At 41.3% G+C, this 12,005-nt stretch overlaps 1 pseudogene; it reads right to left on the bottom strand.

Moving 5' to 3' along the window:
- Positions 1-5,949: 5,949 nt before the first annotated feature.
- On the bottom strand, positions 5,950-8,126 carry LOC120457995 (annotated as a pseudogene).
- Positions 8,127-12,005: the final 3,879 nt, after the last annotated feature.

Consider the following 12,005-nt stretch of genomic DNA (forward strand, 5'->3'; position numbering starts at 1 on the left):
CCTGTCTCCTCTTCTTCAGTGGTTAATTCTGCCACGCAGGAGCGATAGGGTTTTGGCTTAAACGTTCTGAGATTGTTATAAAACTGTTCATGCCTGCGCACTTCGTAACGGAGTTGTGCTCTGTTTGGGATTTTAAGATGCAGCAACTCGTGATGTAAGCTAGGCTTCGAATTTCTAACCAATAACTCAACTAATTGTGCTTCAGAAACTCCATTTTGCAGTCTGTCAATCAACCGTTCCATGGTTTCCTGGAAGTCTTCAAATGTTTCATTTTCTCCTTGCTTGCGTTTTCGGATTCCCTCCCAAATATCATAATCTGTCTCTATATCTTCGAATCTCTTCCTAAATTCGCCACAAAATGTGTTTCAATCGAAATTTGGACTGTTTCGATGAAACTTCCAATACCAATCGCTTGCTTTTCCTGCAAACAGGAGGTACAAATGGTCACATAGAAGTCCATAATCATTACCTAGATTTTGTTTGGTAAGTGAGCATATCCTGTAAATGAATTCATCTATCCTGATGCTTGTTTTGCTACCATCGAATTTTAATCCCCATTTTTGAATAATTCCTGATACTTTTTCCGGGCTAACATATGAGCTTGCATTGCTCCTGTTTACGCCTCTTTCTTCTACATTATTGTCTAAATTATGAGAATACCGATTTTGATTGGAAACGTTCCTGCTCAAATCTGTATTTGGTTGGATATTGTCAGGTGTGGAATTTGTATGTGTGGGCTGAGGTAATTGCAAGTTGTCCAAATGACTTTTAATAGATGTCTCTATAGTCTTCCCTAAATAAGAGGTAAGGTTATCCATAAGTTGAGCCTGTTGTTGGCTAACAGTAAACTGGATAAAGTTCATCAACTCTGGGTGAGTACTAAGAGCCGTACTAGAATTCGTTGGAGGTTCTGTTAAGATCCTATCCAAATTTCCTCTGTAAGTATTTCTTGTAGACACTCCTCGTCTAGGAGGTGTACCTCGGATCCTGCCTGATCTGGTATTTCTCCTTAATGGGAAAATATCATTATTATCCTGACACTCGCTTACGCCAGATGTACCAGCTGTTGCAGCATCTAATTCAGCGAACAGAGTGTTATTAGAGTGAGATAAATTCGATTCGTTGCAATCTGCATTGCAAACTGGACATGTTTGTGTACTTTTTAAGTGATTTATAATGCACTTTTTATGAAATGTATGCCTGCACGATGTTGTTGCTGACAAAACGGTTGGTACTAAGATTTCTTTACATATGGCACAGCTATTTTCAACGCCATGTGAAACTTCAGATGCAATACCTGCACTATGTTTGGCTGCCATATTATTGTTATTAAGATATGTTGTAATTATTTGGTTTGTCTTTCTTTATGTCGATCACTTCTATCAGAATCTTAGTTGTATCTCTATTTGTTAGTGGATTGTAGCTGGTCTATTGCCTCATGCTTTTGTTTTCTTGAAAATCGGACAATATACGGACTTATTGAAGTGTAAGTATAATGTATTCCAAAAAATCAAATTGTAAATAAAGTTGAGTTAAGAAACATATGGTGATGAGCTTCTGTGGATTCGAAACAGTTGCACTTGGTCGATCAATTCTCTTTCAAATTAAATCGCATGTTCCTAAATTTTACTATTCCTTCCAAATCGATGCTCTCAATCCAATAAGTTAATTTATTGAAATTAGTTATATTGTGTTTTAACTGTGGATGGATTACTTTAGAGCTTAGTGTGCTATAACAAGTTAAGGACTTGTCGGGCTTCACGTCTGGGCGCCAAAATGTGTAGTGTACGTAGTTCGACAGATTTTAACTAGCTGGTCTTTTAATAGTGGGTGGCAATTACTAATAAAGAGGACCTTGTACTTCCTTCGCTAGAGATGCGCACTCTTGCTATGCTCGGGTCTAGCTCGCCGTAGGTCGGGTTCTTTTAGCTTAGGATAGTACGAAACGCTACTACATTTAATAAGTGCGTCTTATTCAAAAACAATATTCAAACTGGATAATTGATGAATAAATGAAATTACTTTATATTGATACTACGGATACACGCCGACACGTGTGAAGATAAGCTACAGATTCTGATAAGTATTGGGAATTTGGATGTTAATAATTCCCTAAGTCTTTACCCTCCCTACCGTGACAATGCTACTTAAAATATTTACATTGTCCCTTGGCCAAGTTCAAAATAACTCTACCACATATTTAAGAAAGTGTTCAACATAAGTACTCGACAAACCATTAAATCTATTTATTCACAATTCATTATTTTTCAATATATCTTCAATTATAATTCCATTTAAATAAATTCATTTCAGTAAACTGTTCCATTAAATCTCTTTTACAAACTAACAAATTTTAACCTACATATAATTATCCTAGTCATTCTCTAACTCTTCATTTTCGTTTATATTTAGTGAGTAAAATAAGGTATATAAAGTAAAGTATAAGTAAGTAGATATAAGTAATTGAATATAAAATTAGTAAATATATTATACAATCTTTAGCCAAATGCAGATCTTATTTTATTTATACGTTCGATTGGCATTTTGTAGAATTTGAATATAGGTAATTCATGAAATTGTCTTTTATCGTTGTTGTTTTTTTTAGTACTCACGACCTTAAATATCCACTCCATGATGTGCGTAAAGTTGGGCCCAAGTTCACGTTGACATTGTCGAGCTGTAGGTCAAATTTTAAAGGTGCTAATTTAAATTCCTATTCAAATGCCAAAAGTTCCGTCAATCTGCGAGTATTTAATTCATTATTAATTGCAATACAAAAGAAAATTAAGAATCAAAACAAAACACCGAAATGCAACTGCAGCACTGCAGCGATAAGACCGCTGTCAGCTACGCTGCGCTGCGATAAGACGGAATCACTAAGTTAGACCTCCGCTGGTCATATGAGGTGATCCTCACTGTATAATGTTGATGATGTCCAAATATAATTAAATCGGATCCGCCCGTCTAAGCTTCTGTACAGCTGAATAATCTGGATGAGCTCTAGCCTTCCAATCCATTGGCCAGTTACCATTCGGCGGGTGGCCGGTTGCGTAACTTTTTGGCTGAAGGTTATGTCGGCCTTTTGGCCTCTTCTTGAAACGAACTGGGCTTAAATAATGAACTGATGCGGGGGTCGACGAGACGGGGGGGAAAGTCGGCTGTAGAGCAAATGCCCTTATATAGGCCTTGGCCTTCCTTAAGCCTTGGGTTGAATCCCTATGAAAACTGGGTTAAAAATGGGAACTCACTATATCGCACTTTTTACCTTTTCCACTTCGCACAAATCACACACAGAAATTTATTTGAATATCCCACTCTTGTTTTTATTGGATTGAATATATATAATTAAATTATATCTCCACGTGCATATGATGTTTAATTGGGCAGCGTCAAAAATTATGAGCGTTCGCCAAGAGGTTTTATCTAATAATGAATTAAGCTCTGGGAAGCTGCATGCCGGTGGCCACTGCTATAGGCTTTCCATTCCCTAGCTGTACAATTGGTCTGTTCTGTTCTGATTGGTCTAAGACAATTCTCTCACTTTTTGGGCTATCAAAAGCTGCTATAATTTAGGGCGAGGGTGTCTTGAAGAGTTATTGCAGTGTAAAGTTTGAGTTGGTCACTACAAATTCAATTGGAAGGTTTTTAGTGCCTGTATTTTAGTGTCTGTATTGAAGTAGCTATTGCGAAAATACGCCATAGATATACCATAACACTGTGCCACTCAGGCACGTAGTATTTATTCATACACCATCTAAAAGCCGCATTTTCCCATCAACTGCCAACACTCTCGGGTACTTTCCAAAGTCGCCACACATAAATGAGGACCTCAGCTTCCCTGGATCCGCTTGGATCCCCCTTACCACACACTAATGGCACTCTGGTGCTGCTAGCAAAGTCTAAAAATCCGACCAAAAACTGTTTGCCATCGCTTGACTCTGTCGCCGCCGCAGGCGATGGGCAAAAGTGTCAAAGTGCTAAAGTATGTTCAAAGATTCATAAGATTAAATGCAAAAGCCTATCCCTTTCTGCTAGCACGGAGGTATGTGAAGCTATCTGGAGACAGCCGAATTCTGGCAATAATAGCTGAGCCAAGTCTCTAAACACTTTAGGCAGAAAAGAACAAAATGTCTGGATACTAGGAAGAATATAAGCGAATAAATTTACGTTATTTAGCATTTAAAGGGATTTTTTAAAATAAAAGACTAGTAAATTGTATAGAGTATGGAAATATGCAATACGGTATTTCAAAAAGTTAGAAGGTATTCACCTATTATTTCACTTATACGCATTCCAGACTACGCCCTGTGTGTTCGGCCAAGACGACGGAACCTATTAGGTCCTGTTCGAATGAAGCGAGCATCGTGAAACAAAAAGAAAAGCCTAAGTCTAGTCCTGGCGCCGAAGCCTTTGTGTTGATGCACATTTTTTCATGTAAATAATACTATTGGTGTTATTGTTTCTTGTATTTATTCATGTATTATGCTGGAAGTTGCCTTTTTGGTAGCCCTTCCATTGTTGCTTGCCTGTCTTTCTTCCGGGCTCTTTTAACCTGCTTTCTGGCTTTGGTTGGTCCTGTTTGCAGGTATGTGGCTGTGGAATGGCTTACAAGCCGCTTCCCTGTTTTTTCCAGACCATCCTTTTGGCCTAAGGGGCGACTGTAGCTGCATCCGACTTTCCTTCGACTCCTGCCTTATCTCTGATTATTATCCTTTTAGCTCAGGAACTGCCTCGTTCACGAAGTACAGCTGCTTGTAAGTGCATTCTTAAGCTCAATCAAACTGGATGCTGGGCGAATATGCATTGAATTAAGTGGGCGAAATTCGTATTGGCTCTTGGGCTAGAAAGGCACCAGAGTCTTATGATTAAAATGCCCCGAGCCCGGAATACCCTATGCCCATAGGTGCATTCCGCTGCAGAATTTAAATATCCCTTCACCCGAGTGCTTGCGTGTGTGCGCTCGACGTTCAAGTGAAACTTAAGAAAAAAGCCAGACCGCTCGGAATTCTTTTTCTGTGTCCGCCCTTCCGGGCCGTATTGTTTTTGCTGGCTAAAGCCGTGCAGACATTTGGACCCAACTACTTGAAGTTGTATGCCCCGTTTCCTTACTTATTTTTCCCTTTTTCCTTTTTTCTTTCCTTATGGGACTTTATGGCGCACACGTGTGGGTTCCTTTGGGCGCATATTGAAAACCCAGCATAGTTATGACTTTGAAACAAACGAAGCACATTTCCTTCTTAGCCCTCAACGTAATGGCAGGTCCCAGGAAAATAAGAGGCTGGAAAAAGCGAGCGTGAATAAAACTGTTATCGGTCTGCGTGCTCAAAAGCGCACTTGATTGCTCAAATCCTTTGTGTATCCCCTTTTAAGCCTTCTGTTTTCCACCAAGACACCAACCAACGCCAAAGCCACAGCATCAAAAAAACTACCCCGGGAGCAACTAAAAGGGGAAAAAAGTCCCCCAAGTCGACGTCTCAAGCGGCACTTCTTCCGCAAAAAAACCAATTAACTTCTGCTGAGACAAATGTTCAAGCCAAGGATAGGAAACGAAATTTGCATGACTACAAAATTAAAAACTGCTTTGGGGGACAGAAAATATTTGGAGGATACATAGTTATACTGCTTACTTTGCACACCCTGGCAAAGGGTATATTGATACTAGTGAGAAGTTGGCTTAGCAATTCTGCAGTATGTATAATCTTTGTAAAATCGATGTTTAATTAAAATCTAATCAATAGCAGAGTAACGATATCTGATAGCAGAGCAAGAATTCCACGCCCATTTATTCTAAAGAACAAAATAATGATTGAACCGACTTTTGAGCCATTGAATTGTTTACCAAAGCGTTCTCAGCTTTATTACAATTACTATTCTATTTTTGATCACATCCTTACATCATTCTGTTTGTAACTCGTAAGTTACATTTTTTTTTGGTCAGTCGTAGTCCATTGGTTTCTTTTTGATGACGTCTTTGGTGGCCTTTCGGTGATTGGCCGTAAGAAGGTACAGCTTCTTCAGCATATTATCCGCCTCACCCGTGGTCATGGCAAACACCTGGACCATTCCCGTCTCATGAACACGGGCCGCCACCCCGGGAACTGCCTTGTCCACGTAGTAGACATACTTCATATGGGGCTCTGGAGAAAGAACGCTTAACGCAGTGAACACCGGCAAAGAGATCCCAAATGGAAAGTGGGCGCAGGAAATGAGACGCAGATGTAGAAGCTTGTTTGAGGGGTCGGCTTTGAAGTTCGCCCTCCCAAAGGTCCTAAACATCAGATCCCTTTGTGTTTCCGCAAGCATCGCATGGCCTCTTCCATTGATTATCAAGACACTGCCATCGGACCAAATCCAGGCTATCTGTGTGGCCTCATACCGGATTTGGATCACATCGATGTCGTTATTGTAAACGGCGTTTCTTAGGAACCTAACCGTATTTTGCAGATCCAAGTTCTTATTCATACTCAGTGTGCAATACATTTTGCAAAAATTCATATCGACGTGCATGCGAAATTCCTCGACCTTGCGCCTTTTGGGACGCCTTAGGATTCTAATCCTCTGGAGGCACTGGTCCAAGTGATCTGGCAGAGGCGGAAGCAGAAGACATCTCTTCAAATTCTCCACCGATTTTGATCCAAACTGCTGGTTCCACTTTGAGCGGAGTCTCTTAGCTTGGGGGTCCCTGAACTCCGTCATGGTTTGGTCAATGATGTACTCGAAGTCCTCGAGGAAAACTGTGAAGCTGTTCTGCCATCCAGTCTCCGCTGAGACATTTCTGTTGCTTTCTCCCAGGACTCGGGGCTTCATTTGCTCCTTGCTGATCTCGGTTTCGAAGTCAATGGCCTCTGGTTCTGCATCAGTTTGATTGTTGGAACTGTCCTCATAGATGAGGAGTTGCAATTGTTGGGAAATGGTTTCACTGCATTGCTGTACCCAACTCTGTGTAGCTTCCTCAGCCTTGGGCCTCGGGGGTAATGTTTTAATGTCTTTGACCTCGAGGATAACTGGCTTTTCTGGTTTTTCCACAATGAATTCAGTTGCTTTCTCTGGTTCCTTTTCTGGAATATTTTCAACGGAAACCTTTTCGTTGGGTGGGGGTTTCCACAACTCAGGCTCTACGGAATCAGGTTTCTGCGGCATTTCGAACACCTTTGGAGAAAACTTTTTCCAAACATCCTTTTCCTGGGAGATAAGATCCTTGGGCTTTAGTAACTCAAGCAAAAGATCCCGATTCTTCTCATGTTCCCTTGCTAGGCTTAATAACATATCAAACTCTTCTATATCACTGTGGGGTTCGTTGAGGCCCTCCGATTTTATCCATTCCTTGATTGCCCGCTGCTCTTCGATTCCAATGGTGAAGCTAGCAAAGGCGACATCTTCATTGTCCAGAATCCGAGGCTTCTTGGCGTCACTATCGACGTTTCCCTTGAATCCGATTCTTCTATATCATTATGGGATCCGTTGATGGCCCGCTCCTCTTCGATTCCAATGGTGAAGCTAGCAAAGGCGACATCTTCATTGTCCAGAATCCGAGGCTTCTTGGCGTCACTATCGACCTTTCCCTTTGAATCCGATTCTTCTATATCATTATAGGATCCGTTGAGCCCCTCCGATTCTATCCACTGATCCAAGACCCGCCACTCATTTTTTCCGACTTTCCTCCAAAACCAGTTTCAAAAGAATTCTTTTTATATAGGTTTTTGTTAACTCGAACTGTTTCGGAGGAAATTCATTGGAGTTTTGAGATTCCGTTAAACTCGGAGGTGGAGTTTTGGAAGCCCCCGAATACTCCATGAAAACAAAGGATATATAGCATCCGAGGGCTTTATAAGCCCCTTCTTCACATCCATATAGATCTTCCAAATATCCTCTGACGACAGCAGATCTGTATCATACTCATCCACCAAAATCCCCTTGATGGGTGTCAGCGGTGAGGGTTCTGTATCGACGGTAGGTTTTGGAACAGTTTGACGCACATTTGGAGATATTTTTCCTTCGTTGGGGCATCGTCGACTCTTGATAATCCTTGATGAACTTGGAGGTGGCATTTGCCAGTTTTTGGGAAGCACGTTAGAATTCTCCTCGAGTCCAAAGTCCGGAACAACATTGTCGATGCGGAACTTGGAGGGTATGGTGTTTGGGTGCGGTTCATTTACGGTTCGAAAAGCGCTGAATATGAAATTAAATTGATATTAAATATGACTGTTTTTTTTTAGTTCTTACCTGGAGCACGGCCTTTGGATATCATATTCCGAAAAGCCATCTTGATTGTAGATGGGTTCTGTGTTTTTTTTCTTAGGATAGTTTACCGCATCACCGCTGGCCATTTTAAGAAACTGTTGGTCATCATCTACATCAAATAAAGAAGTACGTGGCATTTTGTTCGAAATGTAATCGTACTGAATTTTTAGATGCCAAATTTTTCCACGCACTCTACAACTCTATGGGTGGCAACCTTAAGTTATTTGTTTGAAATATATCCTATCGGAACGACAGAATTGTATATTATCGTTGTGAAAATTATTAAACTATTAAAATAAAATTTTTATCATATATTGTTTCTATTGGGTTAGGTTTTTACTCGTAGAGTAAAAGGGTATACTAGATTCGTTGACAAGTATGTAACGGGCAGAACGAAGCGTTTTCGACCATATAAAGTATATATATTCTTGATAAGAATCAATAGCCGAGTCGATATGGCCATGTCCGTCTGTCCGTATGAACGTCGAGAACTACATAAGCTAGAAAGTTGAGATTAAGCACGCAGACTCCAGAGACATAGACGCAGCGCAAGTTTGTTGATTCATGCTGCCACGCCCACTTTTACGCCCACAAACCGCCCAAAACTGCCATGCCCACAATTTTGAAAATGTTTTGATATTTTTTCAGTTTTGCTTTAGTCTTATGAATTTCTATCTATTTCGATCTGCCAAAAAAATGTTTGCCACGCCCAATCTAACGCCCACAAACCGCCCAAACCTGACACGCCCGCACTTTTTGTTTTGATATTTTTTAATTTTTGTATAGTCTTGTAAATTTCTATCGATTGGCCAAAAAACTTTTTGCCACCCCCCTTTCTAACGCCCACAAACCACCAAAAACCGTCAGTGTTGAAGATTCTCTTCGCACTTCCACTAGCTGAGTAACGGGTATCAGATAGTCGGGGAACTCGGTTATAGCGTTCTCTCTTTTTGGTTTGATTCCGTAACGTAACCCATTCGGAGCCCGGGTCTTTAAGCCAGCTTTACTTGGGGCAGCCATTGCATTTGAATTTCTATAAATTTCTCATTTTCCATTTAGTTGCAATGGCACGCTACAAAATATAAGCAAACGTTTGTTTTCAGCTCAAACTAAATCCCCCAAACATTCTTGCAATGTTTTTAAGGCTGTTTTTCTTCAATTTGAAATGCTGCAATATATTTTTGTGTGGTGTGGTCTCGGAATTTGAAACTTATCTTTCACAGCCTACATTGTACAGCAGCTGAAAGTAAGTACCACAGCTACGAATTCGAGACATTGGCCGTAGTAGAGACGCTTACCGTTTCACTACGTAAACCGTTTCATCTTATTACTGATAGTTCTGCTATTGCCAAAGTTAAGGTGAATACAGAATTAATACCTCAGGTAGCTCGTTGGTGGATCAAGATCTTGGACTACGATTGTGAATTCATTCACCGAGATGGTAGCAAAATGGCTCACGTTGACGCCTTGAGTCGTACTCCGGACTTAAGTTCTCAGATACCTCTAGATGAAATAGTACGCACTATAATAACTGACATTGACGACTGGCTTTTGACTATGCAACTACATGACCAAACACTTGCTGAGATTATCGCCGTCTTAAAGGGTCAACGACATATGGATCAGTCAAAGCAACTTCAAGCTGATTACGTCATTGAAAATCACCTTCTGTATGCAAAGTCGAAAATGGAAAGGCTTTCGTTGTTCCAACGGCAGTTAGGTGGCGTACCAGTACGGACAAGTCACGATGATATAGGGCATTTTGGATTCGACAAAACCACCCCGGGAGCAACTAAAAGGGGAAAAAAGTCCCCCAAGTCGACGTCTCAAGCGGCACTTCTTCCGCAAAAAAACCAATTAACTTCTGCTGAGACAAATGTTCAAGCAAGGAAAGGAAACGAAATTTGCATGACTACAAAATTAAAAACTGCTTGGGGGACAGAAAATATTTGGAGGATACATAGTTATACTGCTTACTTTGCACACCCTGGCAGAGGGTATATTGATACTAGTGAGAAGTTGGCTTAGCAATTCTGCAGTATGTATAATCTTTGTAAAATCGATGTTTAATTAAAATCTAATCAATAGCAGAGTAACGATATCTGATAGCAGAGCAAGAATTCCACGCCTATTTATTCTAAAGAACAAAATAATGATTGAACCGACTTTTGAGCCATTGAATTGTTTACCAAAGCGTTCTCAGCTTTATTACAATTACTATTCTATTTTTGATCACATCCTTACATCATTCTGTTTGTAACTCGTAAGTTACATTTTTTTTTGGTCAGTCGTAGTCCATTGGTTTCTTTTTGATGACGTCTTTGGTGGCCTTTCGGTGATTGGCCGTAAGAAGGTACAGCTTCTTCAGCATATTATCCGCCTCACCCGTGGTCATGGCAAACACCTGGACCATTCCCGTCTCATGAACACGGGCCGCCACCCGGGAACTGCCTTGTCCACGTAGTAGACATACTTCATATGGGGCTCTGGAGAAGAACGCTTAACGCAGTGAAGACCGGCAAAGAGATCCCAAATGGAAAGTGGGCGCAGGAAATGAGACGCAGATGTAGAAGCTTGTTTGAGGGGTCGGCTTTGAAGTTCGCCCTCCCAAGGGTCCTAAACATCAGATCCCTTTGTGTTTCCGCAAGCATCGCATGGCCTTTCCATTGATTATCAAGACACTGCCATCGGACCAAATCCAGGCTATCTGTGTGGCCTCATACCGGATTTGGATCACATCGATGTCGTTATTGTAAACGGCGTTTCTTAGGAACCTAACCGTATTTTGCAGATCCAAGTTCTTATTCATACTCAGTGTGCAATACATTTTGCAAAATTCATATCGACGTGCATGCGAAATTCCTCGACCTTGCGCCTTTTGGGACGCCTTAGGATTCTAATCCTCTGGAGGCACTGGTCCAAGTGATCTGGCAGAGGCGGAAGCAGAAGACATCTCTTCAAATTCTCCACCGATTTTGATCCAAACTGCTGGTTCCACTTTGAGCGGAGTCTCTTAGCTTGGGGGTCCCTGAACTCCGTCATGGTTTGGTCAATGATGTACTCGAAGTCCTCGAGGAAAACTGTGAAGCTGTTCTGCCATCCAGTCTCCGCTGAGACATTTCTGTTGCTTTCTCCCAGGACTCGGGGCTTCATTTGCTCCTTGCTGATCTCGGTTTCGAAGTCAATGGCCTCTGGTTCTGCATCAGTTTGATTGTTGGAACTGTCCTCATAGATGAGGAGTTGCAATTGTTGGGAAATGGTTTCACTGCATTGCTGTACCCAACTCTGGGTAGCTTCCTCAGCCTTGGGCCTCGGGGGTAATGTTTTAATGTCTTTGACCTCGAGGATAACTGGCTTTTCTGGTTTTTCCACAATGAATTCAGTTGCTTTCTCTGGTTCCTTTTCTGGAATATTTCAACGGAAACCTTTTCGTTGGGTGGGGTTTCCACAACTCAGGCTCTACGGAATCAGGTTTCTGCGGCATTTCGAACACCTTTGGAGAAAACTTTTTCCAAACATCCTTTCCTGGGAGATAGAATCCTTGGGCTTTAGTAACTCAGCAGAAGATCCCGATTCTTCTCATGTTCCCTTGCTAGGCTTAATAACATATCAAACTCTTCTATATCACTGTGGGGTTCGTTGAGGCCCTCCGATTTTATCCATTCCTTGATTGCCCGCTGCTCTTCGATTCCAATGGTGAAGCTAGCAAAGGCGACATCTTCATTGTCCAGAATCCGAGCTTCTTGGCGTCACTATCGACCATT

Source organism: Drosophila santomea, unplaced genomic scaffold (genome assembly GCF_016746245.2).
Source record: "Drosophila santomea strain STO CAGO 1482 unplaced genomic scaffold, Prin_Dsan_1.1 Segkk9_quiver_pilon_scaf, whole genome shotgun sequence".
Classification (NCBI taxonomy): domain Eukaryota; kingdom Metazoa; phylum Arthropoda; class Insecta; order Diptera; family Drosophilidae; genus Drosophila; species Drosophila santomea.